An 18831-nucleotide genomic window follows, 5' to 3' on the forward strand; every position below is an offset into this window, starting at 1 on the left:
TTAACGGCCAGCGGAAGGACAGACGGTCGACTGTGTATAAAACCTGGGAGTGGCTTCAACCGATTTCGCCCATTTTCACAGAAAACAGTTATCGTCATAGAATCTACGTCCCTACCAAATTTCACAAGAATTGGTAAATTTTTGTTCGACTTATGTCATTAAAAGTATTCTAGACGAATTAAATGAAAAAGGGCGGAGTTACGACCATTTTGAAATTTTCTTTTATCTTGTATTTTGTTGCACCATATCGTTACTGGAGTCGATGTTGCCATAATTTAGTTTTATACTGTAAAGATATTAAATTTTTTATTAAAATTTGACTTTAAAAAAATTTTTTTTTTAAAGTGGGCGTGTTCGTCATCCGATTTCGCTAATTTTTATTAAGCACACATATAGTAATAGGAGTAACATGCCTACCAAATTTCATCATCATATCTTTCACGACTGTCAAATTACAGCTTGCAAATTTTTTTAATTACCTTCTTTTAAAAGTGGGCGGCGCCACCCCCATTGTCCAAAATTTTTCTAATTTTCTATTTTGCGTCATAAGGTCAACGCGCCGACCAAGTTTCATCGCTTTATCCGTCTTTGGTAATGAATTATCGCACTTTTTCGGTTTTTCGACATTTTCGATATCGAAAAAGTGAGCGTGGTTGTAATCCGATTTCGTTCATTTTAAGCAGCGATCTGAGATGAGCGCGCAGGAACCTACATACCAAATTTCATAAAGATATCTCAAAATTTACTCAAGTTATAGTGTTTACAGACGGACGGACAGACGGACGGACGGACTTGGCTAAATGAATTTCTTTTTTCACCCAGATCATTTTGATATATAGAAGTCTATATCTATCTCGGTTAGTTTATGCCGTTACGGATGACTGTTATGCGAACAAAGTTAATATACTCTGTGAGCTCTGCTCAGCTGAGTATAATAATAGACTTTTTACACAAACATGTACGTACCTTGGTAGTCTTGTATTGCGTTTATATGTGGACACCATAAATTGAGTAAATTTTTATATATTCATCTGAAATTCGGTATGTAGATCCCTTAGCATTCATTAATAACCATTTTTAAAAAACATGAAATTATTCACCTGCAATAAGAAAATATAAAAGTGAATTAACGTGACACTTCCTTATACTGTTTAAAAGGGGCGTGGAATCACCCACTTCTATGAAAAATATTATTTAAAATAATATTGGTCACAAATTCGAAACTGTTACAACACTTTGCAAATGGATTATAATAAGAAATATATATTTATTTATTTTCGGTATATTTTCGTTCAGTTGAATGAAGAGAGCAATTAGTGCTGACTGACAAAAGTTGTGCGGAGCTTTTGAGAATAAAAGTTGCCTAAATTTTCATATATTTTGATTTTATTTCAATGCAAAAATCGCAGGTAAAACAGGTTCAGCTAGAATTTCTTTGAAATAAAAAAAAGTTCCATCAAATCTTCAATTCATCCTGCAAATTTTTTTCTTTTTTGCCGGTCTCGATAAATTAAAAATACATATGGGGTATTCCATCCCATTTCGACCAATTTTGAACACGACCCCTTTAGAATTGGCTGAAAGTTTTTCTTCTTTTTCTAGCTTACGAAAGACGTTTTTCAGAAGTTTTTCAAATTTTTTCATCCAACTCAAAAAAAGTTATGCATGTAAAAAAAAACACCGTTTTTGTTTTCAAAATGCTATAACTTTTCAAAAATTTACCGTTTGGGATTTTGTTTTTGTTTAAAAATTTGTTTTTAAATGTACTTTTCGGAAAAAAATCAAAAAAATGTTTAAAGTTTTTTTTGTAATTTTTCAGTTTTTCGAGATTTTTCGAATTTCGCCCTTTTTTCATAAAAAACTTCAATCAATTCTGCAATCATCCCCACTAATCCCGGAGTGGGCCGAGAATTTTTTTTATTTAATTGAAAAAAAAAACTTAAATTTTTTTTGTATTTTTTCCGAAAAGTACATTTAACCCTTTCGGGACGGAACTCTACGCGCAGTGGAATATTTCGTTAAATGCAAAGCAACAGTTGTTCGGTCACCAAATAAAGTTTCTGCGGTGTCAAAGGGGGCGTGAGATAAGAGGCTGACTCGGGGGGTGGTGGTAAACCATTGTACCATCCGGGATGTTATGTGCTACATATGCGTACCAACCGTCCTACAAAACATACTAAACCATATTTTCTCTTACAAGAATATAACAAAAAAATTCATATTTTTTACATGTAAATAAATCACAAATTTTGCAATTTTACAGAGATCCAAACAATTGGTAATCAAATAAATAAATTTCAATTCAAATTATTATACTAATTTCAAAAATTATGTGTGAAATGATGCAAAGCAAAGCTTACACAAGGGAACTTGGCACTCCTTACATATTGTTTTTGTCCGTGTTTGCTTTTTTTGTTTGCTGCAACTAGTACAACGGCGTCGAGTTTCACATTCAATAGGTAGATGTTTGTGTCCTGTAACGCGACGTACTGGTCCTGGGCGTACCGATCTGGCAACAGCTGTGACTTTGGAGCCTTCTTCTATGAGTGCCTCTGCCAAGGTCACCAAAAATGATTTGAAAGGCATTTTTCCTCTTCTAAGTTCGTTATAAATGATCCAAGCGTTTACGGCTGCCATCATAAGAAAGCGGTAAAAAACCTTCTTCCACCATTTATCCGCCTTCCGATCATACTCGTACAGTCCACTCATTTGATCGGCTAAATCAACAACTCCCATAACTTGACGGTAAAACTGAATTACGTTTGGACATGGCACTTGGATTTTTTCCCCTGTTTTTAATGTTTTTGTAACAAATGTCATGCCTGGTTCATGGCAATTACTTATTACCAAAACCTCCTTCGTGTCTTGCCATTTTACGCATAAAAGACCAGACGATATACTTTTGAATTCTGCCTCTCCTCGCTGAAGTTTCTTACTCGCAAACTCGGGAACGTTCTTCCTGTTACGCATTATAGTGCCAACGGCTGCATAAGGTAAAGTATTTAACAGATTAACTGATGTAAAAAAGCGATCGAAACACAAAGTAACATCGTTTTCTGAGATTGAACTGACGAGTTTATTTACTACCCTTTCTCCAAGGGTTCCCGAGCATTCTTCAAGGTCTTTTCCACAGTAAATATTGAAATCGTATGCATAACCTGTTACAGCGTCACACCGAAGCCACATTTTTATACCTCTTTTTACCGGTTTTAGGGGCATGTATTGCTTTAACGAACTGCGGCCCTTGAATTTCTTCATCGACTCGTCTATACTTTGGAAACTGCTGTCTTGTCTACACTTTTGGAAAGTTTTTTTCAGACATTCGACCAAATCATCTAGGTAATAAGTCTTACTACAGTCTAATGGTTTTTGCGGGCTTGTGAAGTACATCTTAGAAGCGATAAATAAGAATCGATCCCTAGCCATTGCATCTTGAATAGATTTGTTACCAAGAGATTTATGAAGCGACCAATAATCTTTCACGCATGGAAGTCGATTGTAGCACATAATGAACATGCACCCCACAATTACTTTTATTTCGCCAGCATCAGTTCTAGTCAGTTTTTTTTTTTTCTTGCTGATTGCTCACTTTCTAATATCTGTATACGCTCATTCGTGCACTGAGCTATGTAAATATAAACCGATTTCGGAATAAGTTTTTGGAAAATCTCTCCAATACTTGCTGTGCGAGGAATATCTGATGAAATTTTGCAATTACGTGAAGTGCTTGCAGTTCGCTTAGGAAGAAAATGTTCCGGAGAGTTCCAGTCAAAATGTGCATTGTTTTGTTGGTCAGAGTCCAGTGTGTTTGTATCGAGGTCATTTATGTCCCCTATATTCTCGATTATGTTGTCATCATTTAAGTCTTCTACACTGGAAGAGCTTGACTTATAATTCTCGCTTGGAACAAAGTTATCGGAGCTTCCACAAGAAAAGTCTTCCAAATCGCTGGAACTTGTAGCTTCCTCCTCCAACAACTTACGTATATCCTCCGCATTCATAATACTCACCAAATCCTGTGTGGAGTCAATTAAAAAATAAGATGCATTCAATGGACTATTGGTACTAATATGTACCACTGAAAAAGACTACTGGTACACATATGTACCATCTGTTGAATTTCCACTAAAAATCTACTTTTAATGGCATTTTCTTACCGGTTTTACTTGAAATATGTTGTATTAACGTTAGTTCCCTAAATTATGTTGTTATCTGCCAATAAATCACTATAAATGTAAAGGAATCCTTCAAAAAACGTCCACGTGCTGCACTTTTCGACCACTCTCAACAGAAAAAACACAAATCTGAGAATAACGGGAACGTAAACCTGTACTCTTAAGGCACGTACGAATTGCGAAAGTATCAACAGACAGCGTGGTACATTTCTAAATCCAATTGAATGAAAATTAAACATTTTAGAGATGTTTAAACTTTGGTGGTACACATAGGTACCAGCCGTACCGAAAGGGTTAAAACATATTAAAAACAAAAAATGATCCCAAACGGTCAATTTTTGAAAAAGTTATAGGATTTTGAAAAAAAAAATATTTAAAACTTATTTTGAGTTGGAAAGCGGTGTTTTTTTTCAAAATGCTATAACTTTTTCAAAAATTGACCGTTTGTTATTATTTTTTTTTTTAAATATGTTTTTAAATATTTTTCGAAAAATCTCGAAAAACTGAAAAATTACAAAAAAAAAACTTTAAAAATTTTTTTGTATTTTTTCCGAAAAGTACATTTAGAAACAAAATTAAAAAAAAGATCCCAAACGGTAAATTTTTGAAAAAGTTATAGCATTTTGAAAACAAAAACTGTGTTTTTTTAAAAATTCATTAACTTTTTTTGATTTGGATGAAAAAATTTGAAAAACTTCTGAAAAACGTCTTTCGTAAGCTAGAATAAGAAGAAAAAGGGGTTGGGTTCAAAATTGGTCGAAATGAGATGGAATACCCCATATGCTTATGGCCTTTTTCCTTGAAATGATCATAAAGTCAAAAGGAAATTTGCTGAATGGCTATTAGGTTAAATGTAGAATACGTCAAAAAGGCAATTGACCTTATGGCCAATTACAGCATGTTACCCCACCATGGGCATATTCACAAATAATAACTTTATATGGAGATTATTTCACTTTGAAAGCCTCATCATAGCAAGAAAATGGAATTATAATAAGATATCAATATTTTGTTTAAACTGGGCGGTGAACCTTCTTTTATTTGATGAAACCCGTTCTCGTTATACCCAGTGACAATAGTATTCTGAGTGGGATGCTTTCCCCACAAACTATAAGTGAACGGATACGAATACGAACAGAACGAGCTATTAAGGCACACCTAAAGTGAGTCAACCAGCAGTAGAGTAAATCAAACATTTGTTAATTGCTTCCTTGCATTGGCCTCACCAATTCGACCACCGAAATTCAGCAAGGCCGCTTCTTCAGCTGCGAAACAAGTTGATGCTGATATTGTGGGTATAAGTATGTGCAACCCAACGCGTCACTTTCTCTCGCGTGAACCACAATTTTTCTACTCAGCTGAGCAGAGTTCACAGAGTATATTAATTTTTTTCGCATAACGGCATAAACTAATCGAGATAGATATAGACCTCTATATAACAAAAGGATCTGGGCGAAAAAAGAAATTAATTTAGCCATGTCCGTCCGTCTGTCCGTAAACACGATAACTTGAGTAAATTTTGAGGTATCTTAATGAAATTGGGTATATAAGTTCCTGGGCACTTATCTCAGATCAATGTTAAAAATTAACGAAATCGGACTATAATCACGCCCACTTTTACGATATCGAAAATTTCGAAAAACCGAAAAAGTGCGATAATAAAGCGATGAAACTTGGTACGTGGGTTTGCCTTATGACACAGAATAGAAAATTAGTAAAATTTTGAAAAATGGGTGTGGCACGGCCCACTTTTAAAAGAAGGTAAGAAGGTAATTTTAAAGTTTTGCAAGCTGTAATTTGGCAGCTGAGTATGTAATTTTCGCTTACACCCGAACTTAGCCTTCCTTAATTGTTATAGTATAAATGTATTCAATCACTACAGTTAGTGATAGTAATTTTGAGTGTATCTTTGATGTTATATCGACTGCTGAGTGGAATGTCACCCTCGGCTGTCTATTTGAAAATGCCCTAACTCAGAATATTTTTCAAAATCGCCCCATTACAGAGATTTCTTTAAGACCGTCATGTCCTAGATCTTTTTTCATACACGCCTATAATCTTTCTGCAAACTTCTCTTTCCCCATTCTTATCCCAATCCATCCTTCTTCTCTTTTTTTTATTTTCCCTACGAATTGGCGGGAGGGACCATGTTTTATGCCGACTTCGGAGCATCATGTTTCATTTGCATAACATGGCCTAGCCAGCGTAGGTTTTAATTCGGGGACAGAGTTGATGTCTGCGTAAAACATCATCACGGACAGGATCACACATCTTCCTTCGGAACTTTTATCTTGAACACTATAAGGGCAATCTCATTTTCTATCGATACCGTACATGTTTCTAAACCATACATCAGGTTAAAGAAGTCATTGCAAAGGCCAAACCTTCCATATCAATAGTCCCAGACGGAATACCTATGCCGATGCCAGAACACCTTGGCCATGAAGGCATCAGCAGCCAGAACATGTTTCTACTTGTCTTAAAACCTCACTACCAAAGACTGGGAATCCAGCCAGTATCTACCGTTATTATCCCTTTAGTCAGTAACGAAAACATTTAAATCAGTTATGATTCCCCATTTAAACGAAATTCTTCGGTTATACAGATTTTCGTAAAATGCATTTCACTACCACCGTTCTGAACTCCACTAACACTCATCATAGGACGGCGGTAGTGCAGCTGGGCCTGTTTTGACGCAGTCAACAATGACTGGCTCCTTCAAAAGCTTTTGATACGGTCAACCACGGCGTGTTACCCCTTCTCCCAAATCTCAAACGTTGGACCGCAAATTATCTGTCTGGCCGGCAAGCATCGGTGCCATTCAGGAACGTAACATCCAGGTCAAGAAGAATTAAACAAGGGGTGCTACAGGGCGGTGTCCTATCTCCACATTTGTTATACTTCAACATATCAAAGCTACCTTCACCACCAGAACGAAAAATACTAGGTGTGGGTTTGCCGGCAGCACTTGGGGTAAAGATAAAGAGACGCTCATTACCACTTACATAGCAACTGACCGACCGCTTGCATGCTACGGGTGCCCGATATAGTCGCCAAGCCTAAAGGTTGCTCACTGGAAGAAAAGACAGGTCTTCCAAAATTCTGCCCTCAGAAGCGCTTATTATCTATGTATATATAGAAAAATCAAATTCTGTGTGTGTGTTACCTATGGGAACGTATTTCCTACACTTCAATCATCACCAAATTTTGGATATAGGCTCCTTCGATCAACGGGAAGGCTTTAGGCTAAAAATAATTTCGATATATAAAAGAGGCGTGGCACCTCCCATACAAATGGAATCTTTGGTACTGCACAACTCTGAAGGTATACATGCCAGAACAATGAAATTCAGTAAGGAGTTATATGAGTTCAATCCCTAACACCGCCATGAAAATGTGGAATTAGGAAAAAGGGGACGTGGCACCTCCCATATAAATGGAATATATCATACTGCATATCTCTGGATGTAGTAATGGTAGGATAATGAAAATTGGTAAGGAGCTATATGACATTAAGTCCTAACACCTCCAGTAAAATGTGGAATTGGGAAAAAAGGGGCGTCGCACCTTCCCTACAAATGAGATTTTTCAGAACTATGGCTGCCGTACAAACTTATGTTATTTTAACACCTAAAGTTCGACTGCATTGTTGAGTTTGGCTGTTATTCCTTTTGGACTTATAATAATCTTCCGCCGTTAAAAAAATTTGTTAGCTTCAGTCTATCTACATCTAAGTTTATGTGACCCGGCCTATGAGAAGGTGGCTTATGACTCAAAAAAGAAATTGCGAGAAACAGCTGTTAAAGATAAACAATGCCTTTCTTCAGTTTCTTAGTAGTTTTTATTTTGCATTATAAACAGTCATGCCCAAAAGCACAAACCAGTTTCTGACCGATATTTTGGCTCCATTGCCATAGAAAAAAATGTTATCAAAAAAAATCGGAGGATGCTTCACCAGCCACCAAAGTGGCATCGAAGGAACCAAAGGCTTCATCGTTTTTCATTTGTGCTCTTCTTTCTCTACGCTTTAAGTACACTTTTAAGCAAGTTAGGACTTTCTTTCTTTTCACCACGTGAAAGAGCGTGTCAAAAACTATCGAAAGCAGAAAAAAGTGGAAAATTTTTGTTTGAGTCATAAGCCACCTTTTCATAGACCGGGTGGTCACATATATATAAAAATCAAATTCTGTGTGTGTTACCTTTGGAAACGTATTTCCCACACTTCAATCATCATCAAATTTTGGATATAGGTTCCTTCGATCAACTCGAAAGTTTTAGGCTCAAAATAATTTCGATATATAAAAGGGGCGTGGCACCTCCCATATAAATGGAATCTTTGGTACTCCATAACTCTGAAGGTATACATGCCAGAACATTGAAATTCAGTAAGGAGTTATATGCAGTCAATCCCTAACACACACCAATAAAATGTGGAATTAGGGAAAAGGGGGCGTAGCACCTCCCATACAAATGGAATATATCATACTGCATACTTCTGGATGTAGTAATGGTAGGATAATGAAAATTGGTAAGGAGCTATATGACGTTAAGTCCTAACACCTCCAGTAAAATGTGGAATTGGAAAAAAAGGGGCGTGGCACCTTCCCTACAAATGGGATTTTTTCAGAACTATGGCTGCCGTACAAACTTAGATTATTTTAACACCTAAAGTTTGACTGCATTGTTGAGTTTGGCTGTTATTCCTTTTGGACGTATAGTAATCTTCCGCCGTTAAAAAAAATTTGTTAGTTTCAGTCTATCTACATCTTCTATAAAAATCAAATTCTGTGTGTGTGTTCCCTATGGAAACGTATTTCCCACATTTCAATAAACACCAAATTTTGGCTATAGGTTCCTCCGATCAAGACGAAGGTTTTTCATATTTCAGAATTAAGAATAGTGGGATTTGGACCCGCACTCCTACGATGGTTGAAGTGTTACAAACGCATTCAGCCACGTCATGCCTTAGTTGTTGTAAACCTTATCCCAATTGCCTACCTTTGTATATTTTCTTTATACACAACAAAGAACAAAAACCAACAACAATACCAGTTTATTTGAAAAACCGCCTTACCAACGCATAACTTAAACACATGATTACTAGGGCGGGTCGATTTAAAAATCGCTCATTGCTCTGTGAAAATCGTATTCTAGGGATCAAAATAAGAAACTTTGCCGAATTAACAATACCTCTAAAACGAATTCTGATGTCCCCCCCTTTGGGTAGAACTTTTGGGTAGGGGCAATTTCAATTCTACCTGCTCTGTCTTGTGGTGGCTTAAAAAAAAACAACACAAGCAATTTTACGATCTGCAATTGTGTCACAGTGATAGCTTCATTTTTTAAAACGGTTGAATAAAAAAAACCCACACAACTATGTTTACAACATGCAAATGCATCACAGTGATGCCTTGGTTTTAAAAGGGGGTTGTAAAAACGCTAATTTCTAATAATTTTTTTTAATTTATTTTCTATTACTAAGTTAAATTCATTTTTTCATTTACATATGTTCTGACTAAATAAATTTCTAAAGAGAAAAATAAACTCCAAAAAGAAAAAAACATAGGCATTTCAAAGTGGGATTTTTCAAAATTTGCCCCTACGACCAAAATGGGGGGGGGGGGGGGGGGGGGCATTGGAATTCGTTTTAGAGGTATGGTTCCTTCGGCAGAGTTTCTTATTTGATCCCTAGAATATGATTTTCACAGAGCAATGGGCGATTTTTTTGCCTCCCCACAAATCGACCCGGCCTAATGATTACATACGGAGAATGTACTGGTATAATGCTGGTGCAAAGGCTGACTAGTGTGTTAATTGGTATGACCCTGATGGGTATGCTGACTAGTATGTCATCTGGTATGATGCTGGTGTATATAAAGACTAGTTTGTCAATTAGTCCAGAGACTGGCAATTGATATTTCGTAGGACATCGCCGTGTTAAAAATACCAGTTGCTAATATGGAAAAAAGACAAAACTCATACTAGTTGAGACTTTTGGCAAACTAGTATTCTTCTAGTATACAACTGGTTGGTTTGAATGCAGGGAACCAGTCAAAATTGTTGGACAAAGAGGCGTAATGGTGTTTAATGTACTACATAACACGCACACACATACACACACAAACAATTTATGGTGGCATACATTAAACAAAATTAAACATGGCATGATGCCAACAAATTGTCCGCATTAATTTGTTGCCGGACGAGACAGAATAACAGCACATTTAACAGTTCTACACATTTGAAATGGTTAAATACTGAAAAGAACGTTGAAAATTGGCATGTGCCGCAACGCATAAAATGGATATTCGACATTCACTTTTGCAGCGTTGAAATAATTTCCCATATCGTACTCTATTGTTGATAGTTGTTGTTGTTGTTGTTATTGTACTGCGGTTACCAACCATTGTTTGGCACTTGGCCGACAACTCGTACATAAAGGGCCGGTAGTGGTTGGTAATAGCCGTGTTGCGTTGAAATGAGGTTATGTGGCATATAATTGACTTGACGTAAATTTTAACGAGCTAACATACTTAGAATCTACAAAAAATAATTGAATTAATGCATGCAAGAGGGTATATGCATGTAGTGAGTTTAGTAAAAACATTTATGTGTGTGTGTAACTGCATAAAAATATGTTATGAAATATTTTCAAAACATCTGCATCCGAAAATGTTTAGGGAATATGGTATGTAATGACTGCTTGTAATTTAGTTGTGTAAATTATTTACATAAAGTTTAGCTCTGGTTTTATTCGTTTTATAGCAAGTTTAGTACAGCAAGTATAATTATAGTCAACTTAGCAAAGCTCGCAGAACATATTAATTTTGTCTGAATAGCGAAACCTTGTAACAGTATAAATTTGGATTTTTTTTGGTTTTATTTAGCTTGACTTGATAGGCCGGCCATTGTTCCCGATAAGCTACAAGCTTGAAACTTGGAATATAGTTCAGAACCCGATGACAATGCAATAATAAGAAAAAACAAGTAAAGGTGTCTAAGTTCGGGTGTAACCGAACATTATATACTCAGCGTGGGCTTCAATTGTACATTTCATTTCAGAAAAATTACTTTTCTACATGACACGTGCCACCGCCCGTTTAAAAGAAAAATGTGTCCCCATTTCCTCTTACAATAAAACTCGATAAGTGAAATATCATTGATTCAAAACTATTTTTTGCGAAGTTATAGCTTATTATTCTAGTTTTCGACCCTTTTAAACTTGATTTATATCTAAGTTGCCGTGGTCTTTAACCGATCTCGCTCATTTTTCCTAGAAATATTTCCTACCCTAGGGAAAATTTGTGTACCCAATTTTATTACGATCCGTTAATTTTTATTCGAGTTATGGCTCCTGAAACATATAAAATTTCTTAGACATAAAAGGGGCGATGCCACGCCCGTTTTTTTAAATTTGAAGTTGTTCCCTTTATTGTTATAAATCCACTTGGGAAATGAAATACCATTGATATAAAGCTCGTTTTTGCAAAGATATAGCTTATTTTATTCGTCCACGACCCTTTTGAAAATCTTTTGTATGAAGTGGGCGTGGTTCTTAACCGATTCCGTTAATTTTTCTTCAAACCATTCCTTTGTTACGATAGGTTTAATGATTTTTGATTTATGATTAATAATATTTGTAAAATTGATTTTATCACAAGCGGTGCCACGCCCATTTAAAAAATTGTATTCAAATTTTTATCAAGAGTTCCAATATCAGTCCACACGTCAAATTTCAACATTCTAGGTGTATTATTTACTAAATAATAAGGTGTTTTGTGTTTTATAAAAATTTTATATATATAAAAAGTGGGCGTGGTTATTATCCGATTTCGCTCATTTTCAATACCATTCTATTCTGGGTCCAAGTAAGCTTGTGTACCAAATTTGGTGAAGATATCTGAATATTTACTCAAGTTATCGTGTTAAAGGACGAACGGACGGACATTGCTCAATCAAATTTTTTTTCGATACTGATGATTTTGATATATGGAAGTCTATATCTATCTCGATTCCTTTATACCTGTAAAACCAACCGTTACCTAATCAAAAATAAAAAACTCCGATAGGTGGCGTATGGATCGAAATATGTAAAAACATCGTATTTGTTGTCTAATTTGGCTCATATTCGCAAAACATATTACATACATGAATAGAAAGCGACATCAATATGTTCAAAGTCAAAAAAGTGGGGTATTCCTTTTCTTTGTCCGTCCGTCTGTCTACACGACCACTTGGTTAAATTTTAAGATATCTAATTAAAACCTGGTATGTTGTTTCCTTCGAGCTCACTTCCCATTGCTATTTAAAACAAGAGAAGGCAGTATCGTGGTTTATATTTATAAAATTTTGAAAAATATTGCAGCTACAAAAAGCGGAGTAAAGCGTTGCCCTCAAGCTTTTTAAAAAAGAAATGATATTCTTTTGGTATAACCATTTTTCACAAAATTTTTTCAAGTATTTTAGTTTTGATTCGAGAAGAGGCAACGGCTTCGAATAAACCAGTTTGTCTTTAATTAAACAACAAGCAGCTATTAAAAATTCTTCAGCGGTATAATTTTTTATGAAGAATACCTTATACAGCTCATCTTTTGTGTATCTCAACTAACATATATATCGCATGGGTAGATTTATAGCTCCCTGAGTAAAGTAATTACAAATAAATAAAAAAATACAATTGTGTGTGAACCTCGAAAAGTTTTGGTGAGTTACGAGTTGGTGCCCAACATTCAGGCACGTGTACGCGAACATTTGAATATACGAATGTGTGCTGTTCTTACCTTTTTTTCACAAATTGTTCAGCCATATCAATGAATGTGTCATACAAACAGGAACATCATTACCTTCTTGTCAGCCAGAAACATGAATGTGCCACATTCATTTTTCTGTCTCAGCTTTGTGTGATTGAACTATACATTCGTGAAAATGCCATTGCAAATTATTGGGGTTTCCATGTACGTAGGAATCTCTAGATTTAAGTAGAACCTAGAGAATCTAAAGGGTAATCGAAAGAGGCCTCTAACACAAAATCCGAAAAATTGCACATTCATATTTCTGACTAGCGGGCGATATATAAATAAATAATTCATATACTCAGAAAAGCAAGATTTTACGAGTATATAGAGCAAGCATGACACCATTTTCTTAGGCCAAAATCAATATTGAGAATATATGCAACAAAAATCAAAACTATCATAGTAAAATTCAGCATAGGAATTGCTTTATCAAAAGCATTATTAGAAGAAAATAAAACGCCTTGGTTTTGGCCACCATGCGCAACATTATCCAAGCATCATTCAATGTTGCCGGAACTTATCGAAAAAGTGTTAAACCTACATACACCTAACCGCAACCTTTGAAGAAATATTTAAGGTCGACGTGGTAGCACCCACTTAAACACCAACTTGCTTACATCTGATTATCTATATAAAGTTTCTTATTAATATTAGAGAAAAACTACAAAGTTTACAAACGGCGATGGTTACTAGGACCTGTTTCTGAATTTCACTTCTTCATCAGATAGCTTCTCGTGAGCTGTGTATTGAACTCCTAATCTCCAACATTCATACTTTATACTAGTGTAAAGGCAGATGCCTTTAACCACCCAGCCTTATGAATGCCCTGATGCTCACTTTGCAATTGGTCTCTAAGTGTTGTCGTTTATTGCCCTTTCTTTATTCACCATTTTGGTACTGATTCTATATGCTTTTTAATCCTAATTGTGTGGAATAGTTATAGGCGCACGCCAAGAGCTTAGCAACTTTGCGTTAGCAGCATTACTCTTGTAACCAGTAATTCCGCTGTTCACCATTTTGTCGATGTTATTATCCGTATTTAATTAGCGAGTTCAACACTCAGCTCCCGAGAAGCTAGCTGCTGGAGAAGTGAAATTCAGAAGCATGTCTTAGTAACCATCGCCGTTTGTGAAGCGATATGAGCATGTCTCGCTAATTAAATACAGATATATGAAGTTTGGCTTAAACCGCACTTAAACTTCTTCAATTATTTTTTATTATTTTTTTTATTTCGCAATTTTATACTACTGACTTCAGAGAAAAGTTAAATGCGTGTACTAAAAATATATGTAAGTCAAACTAAGTTGAAAAGTTGTATAACGGAAAAGTAGACGTCACGTATCCGGAACATATTAAGTCACGTTCCAAAGCGCTTAAATTGGAATTTAGTCCTGAAAGTTTTTGTCATTACTGGGGATGTCATGTGAAGTGCCTTCAAGATGAATGAATGTGTCAATATGTGTTGAATGGCGGCGTTCGTGTAGTTAAGTCCACGTATGGGCACATGAAACTATGACATGTTTGCGCTATATTTTATTATAAATACTTCTTATCGCAGACGTTCATATTTGTCACATTTAACTGTTTATAAAAAGAGTAATTGTACTTTAATCATAAGTAGTTAAATTACGTATAATTTTAAAACTTGATTTTTTGTTTGAATCTTGACTGTATGCTGCTATGTCTGAATTACAGTTCCCTGCAAACTTAAGAAGGCTTTATCAAACGACGATGAGAGTCACCAGCTGCTCCAGATTTATATCATTGGTCTTACCAAAGGCGTCATAAGTTCTGTTTTCACTGGATTAGATAAAGTGCCAAACAAAATGGGTCGCCCGGTAAATAAGGACAAGACAAAGTACTTGCTGGCACACAAGAAAAAATCCGCGCCTTAGCGCCTTGATAGTTAAGGAACTCTTGATGTATATAATTTCGAGACTTCGATGGACTTTGCCTATCTGCGATAAAGACCCTCCCTGAAGGTTTTGCGGACCACATTGAACCTTCAAGGCCATTACGTCCCCAACCCCCTAGTTCTATGAGAAACTTGGGGTTCACCAGAGCCTCCGATGTTAAAGAAGCAGAATTCGCTAACGGGTAGGTGAGACTGACAAGCTATAAATTGTGCTGGAAACCCCTTGAAGGTTGCGCTACACAACTCCTTTAATCATTTGATTATTTTAGTTGCCTCTTACGTTAAGCAAACCTGTCGCGAATATATCTTTAGCCTCGCTACCCGCTGGGGAAGAGATGAGCTGTCTAAGTTTAGTGCAACGAATTAGAACCCCATGCGCTACCTAGGTCATGACATGGTGCGAATAAACGAAGAAGTATTTCAATCAGGACCGTAGTTTGGAACCAGAGGAAGGAGGGCCTTCACTGAGTTAGTAGAGGCCGATGGAGGAAGATTTAACCAGCCATGATTCCTCCAAATGACGTTTCTTTTCACGAAACAAGAATAGCTGGCGTGACTTGTTACGAAGCGACCGAAATCGCATAGGCGGTTAAGCGTCAAATAATTTCAGAAATCTGTTTTCACAGAATCGGAGAATTTAGGATGTAAGTGTAAGCTGAGTTTAAGTGTAGAAGTAATTTATGGGAGTGACGGATGCAATGGAAAGTTGAAGAAGATAGAAAAGAGGAAAATATTAGAAAAAAGGCGTGAGTATCAAATACTTGTGAAGTTCGATGTGTAAACATACAGGTGTAAGTCTAAAAAACTAATATTCTTTTTGTATGAATTAAGCGGGGATTGCCCTCATTGCTTTTTTAAATGACAGAAAAGGCGTTGAAGAGATTTACAAGGTATAATCGAAACAGCTGTCGCCTTGTCCGTCCTGATGTCACGTCGTTTAAATTTTTTCCAAATTATTAAACTAATATTCTTTTGTCCACCAGAGCTTCCCAAGGGTTCAAGTTAAACCAAAAGAGAGTTAAGTTTATGAGAAACAAATCAATTCGGGCGTTTTGGAAGATACTTATTGGTAAAAATCGAGGCGGGCAAGTTAATGTTTCATTGTGGATAGAGAATTATCTTTATCGAATTATCGCTTTATTATCGGCTCGTGTAGCTAAGTTATCGGTTTCTTATTGGTTTCTTATAGAATAGCTATGGACGGGTTATTGATGTCACCGATTTTATGTTACGAAGTTTTGTCAGTATCTATTTCATACCAAAGCGAGGAGCTGTCGATAACACGGCCATAACAAATCGGTAGCACTCTGATTAGAAATCGATATATTTTCGAAAATATATATTTCACTTTTTGATTGCAAATCAATAACTTTTCGTTAACAAAACAATGACTTTTCAAAAAAAATCGATAACTTTCGGATAACATATCGATTGGTTTTCATAAAATTTTGATATTTTTCCATTTATATGACGTCGATTGCAAACCAACAAGTTATCGTTAACAAACCCTTAATACTTCGATAACAAATAAATAAAGCACGTTCGGCTTCAGTTCTGGCTTTGGTTTTGACTCCTAACCAATCTTTCCACAACTTTTCTTTTTTAATTTCCTTTCCCTTCCGCTTTTTTTCTTTTCTTGTATTGCTTTATCTTCGCAACCGTGACGATAATCATAAACATCGTTATTATCAACCATATTATTATCATTATCATGTTTACTATTGTGCTCTTTTTCTTTCTACTTTTCATCTAACAGTATAGAGACTACATTAACGCTAACATTATGACTTTCACCATAATGTGAGCGCAGATGTGGACAGATTTGAAATACCCGCGAAATCACGTAGATTTGCAACCAATTGAGTACCAACCAAACGAATAAATGCCCACAAATGTCTTGCACTACCGTTACTACCTCTTCAACAAACAACCACATTTACCTGGCAGCACAAGTTTGTTGTTATTTCTTTGCGTAACTTAACGCTCTCATAGCAGCATTTGTGGTGATTTTCACATTAAAAGTCGTTAAATAAAAACCCATGACATAGAATCTCAAGGGATTCATTTTTAGTGTGAAACCAAATTAATTTTTGCGGAAAATTTACGGTTCATAAATTAAGATTGTACTATTACCCAAAAAATATTTTTGTTTCTCTCAACGCAATCATTTATTTTAACATAAATGTAGGTGGAGCAGACGCAAAATGGAAGAAATGATTCTACTTGAGTTTCATTGAATGCAAAACTGTGGAAGAAAATTTACCATGGCTTCCATTCCATTTTGTGCTTGAAATATTTCAATATTTTAGAAAATCATTTTTGTTTCATTAAAATTTCTACATAAAATAAGACATTTAGCAATTGCCCTTAACCCTTTCGAACCGGCATTCAACCTGTTAAGTAAATATAATTTAACCCTCTGCGACTGACGTGAATTAATTTTCCCTATTCCACTGACGTGGTAGTGCACCAGATACCAATACGGTAGCTTATATTTTCTCGTCTAATTTTGCAAACGTTTTGAAAGCATTCCTGCTTTAAGCTCAAAGGTGAACGTTTTTATTTAATGTATTTTTTTATAATTCAAAAAGTCAACTCATTTTAAACGGTATTTATTTACATGGCTCAAATTGACCCTGAAAAATTTATATCTATAAAAAAACAACAACAATATATGCGATATTATATTTTTTCCAACAAAAGCTTTTACTTATTTTAATGTACATTAAAGTTCGTCAATCTTTCAAAAAAGACAAAAATTCGGCGGTTAAATAAAAAGATATTTCATTTCAAACATGCCGATATGCATTTTATAGTTAGGGTTTCCAAAGCTTATACGCGGCTTTTAAAAGTTCGGGATGAAGTTCTCTTAGCACAGTGAGGGCGATCATAAATGCCTGAGTAATCCATCAGAACAAAATAAACTAGAAATATAAGATATCGAAACAACTTCACTGACGCGGACTCTAAAAAAATAAATACTGAGATGGTTGTCTCCCAGACATCTACCTTAGGGAGACGCTAAAAAATTGTGACTTAAATACTGAGATGGTTGCCTCCCAGACACCTACCTTAAAATTGACGTGGTTGACTCGTAGACACTTTTCCGCTCAAACCAACGCAGGTGCTCCCTTCAATCGCTTTCAACACACTATCTTACGCATGAGTATGCAATATGAAGGTACAGAGAGAGCGTAAGGAGAAGTGTGCAAAATAACGGCGCAAAATCTATTTTTCTGTTTATTGGTGTCTGTCAGACTACCACGTCAGTTACAGAGGGTTAATTAGTTTCAAGTAATTAAGATACAGACAACTAAATTACTTGCATTCAAAAATTTCAAATTTTTATAATGGGGGGGGGCGGCCTGGGGGGACTTATAAAACATTGTACCACCAGTACTATTGCGTGGTACAACATTTGTACCAGCAGTTCTCAACGTACAAATAATAAGAAAACATTTTTTATTGATGGATAATCATTTATTGAAAAAAATAAAAGTTTTACATAAAAGTATATTACTTCCAAGAAAAATGTTTAAAAAGTAAACACACAATTATTAAATTTCGAAAATTATGTAGGAATCTAATTTATTTTTGAGTATGATATTTTGCGAAACACATCTTGCAAAGTGAGATATCACATTGCTATCAAATTTGTTTTGTTCTGGTTTATGTTTTGCCTTGCGCACACTTTGCGCAACGTCTTCGCGTCTCAATAAGAATTGGTAAATGTAAGGATACGTTGCCCAGCTCCCTTTTTTCGTTGAGATAAACGGCTTGTTGTTTGGGATCTGCGTACGGCTGCAGTTTTAATACCTGATATTAATTACCAGATGTGCTGACCCTGAGTACTTATTTCTTTTCCATTTTTCGTTTGTTGGTGGTGAATTTTTTTTATTTTGCTTTAATTGTACTAACTAAACCTTTAACCACACGATCGCCTAAA

The 18831-nt window shown here is 35.6% G+C and overlaps 1 long non-coding RNA gene across 2 annotated transcripts in view; it reads right to left on the minus strand.

The window, feature by feature from the left end:
• Positions 1-18831, minus strand: part of LOC137237679 (uncharacterized) — a 480678-nt gene that overhangs the window by 148207 nt on the left and 313640 nt on the right. For both annotated transcript variants that reach the window (XR_010949008.1, XR_010949007.1), the window contains exon 3: positions 967-1100. This is a non-coding gene — a long non-coding RNA (uncharacterized lncRNA). The remainder of the gene's footprint in view (positions 1-966; positions 1101-18831) is intronic.

Source organism: Eurosta solidaginis, chromosome 1 (assembly GCF_040869045.1).
Source record: "Eurosta solidaginis isolate ZX-2024a chromosome 1, ASM4086904v1, whole genome shotgun sequence".
NCBI classification, from domain to species: domain Eukaryota; kingdom Metazoa; phylum Arthropoda; class Insecta; order Diptera; family Tephritidae; genus Eurosta; species Eurosta solidaginis.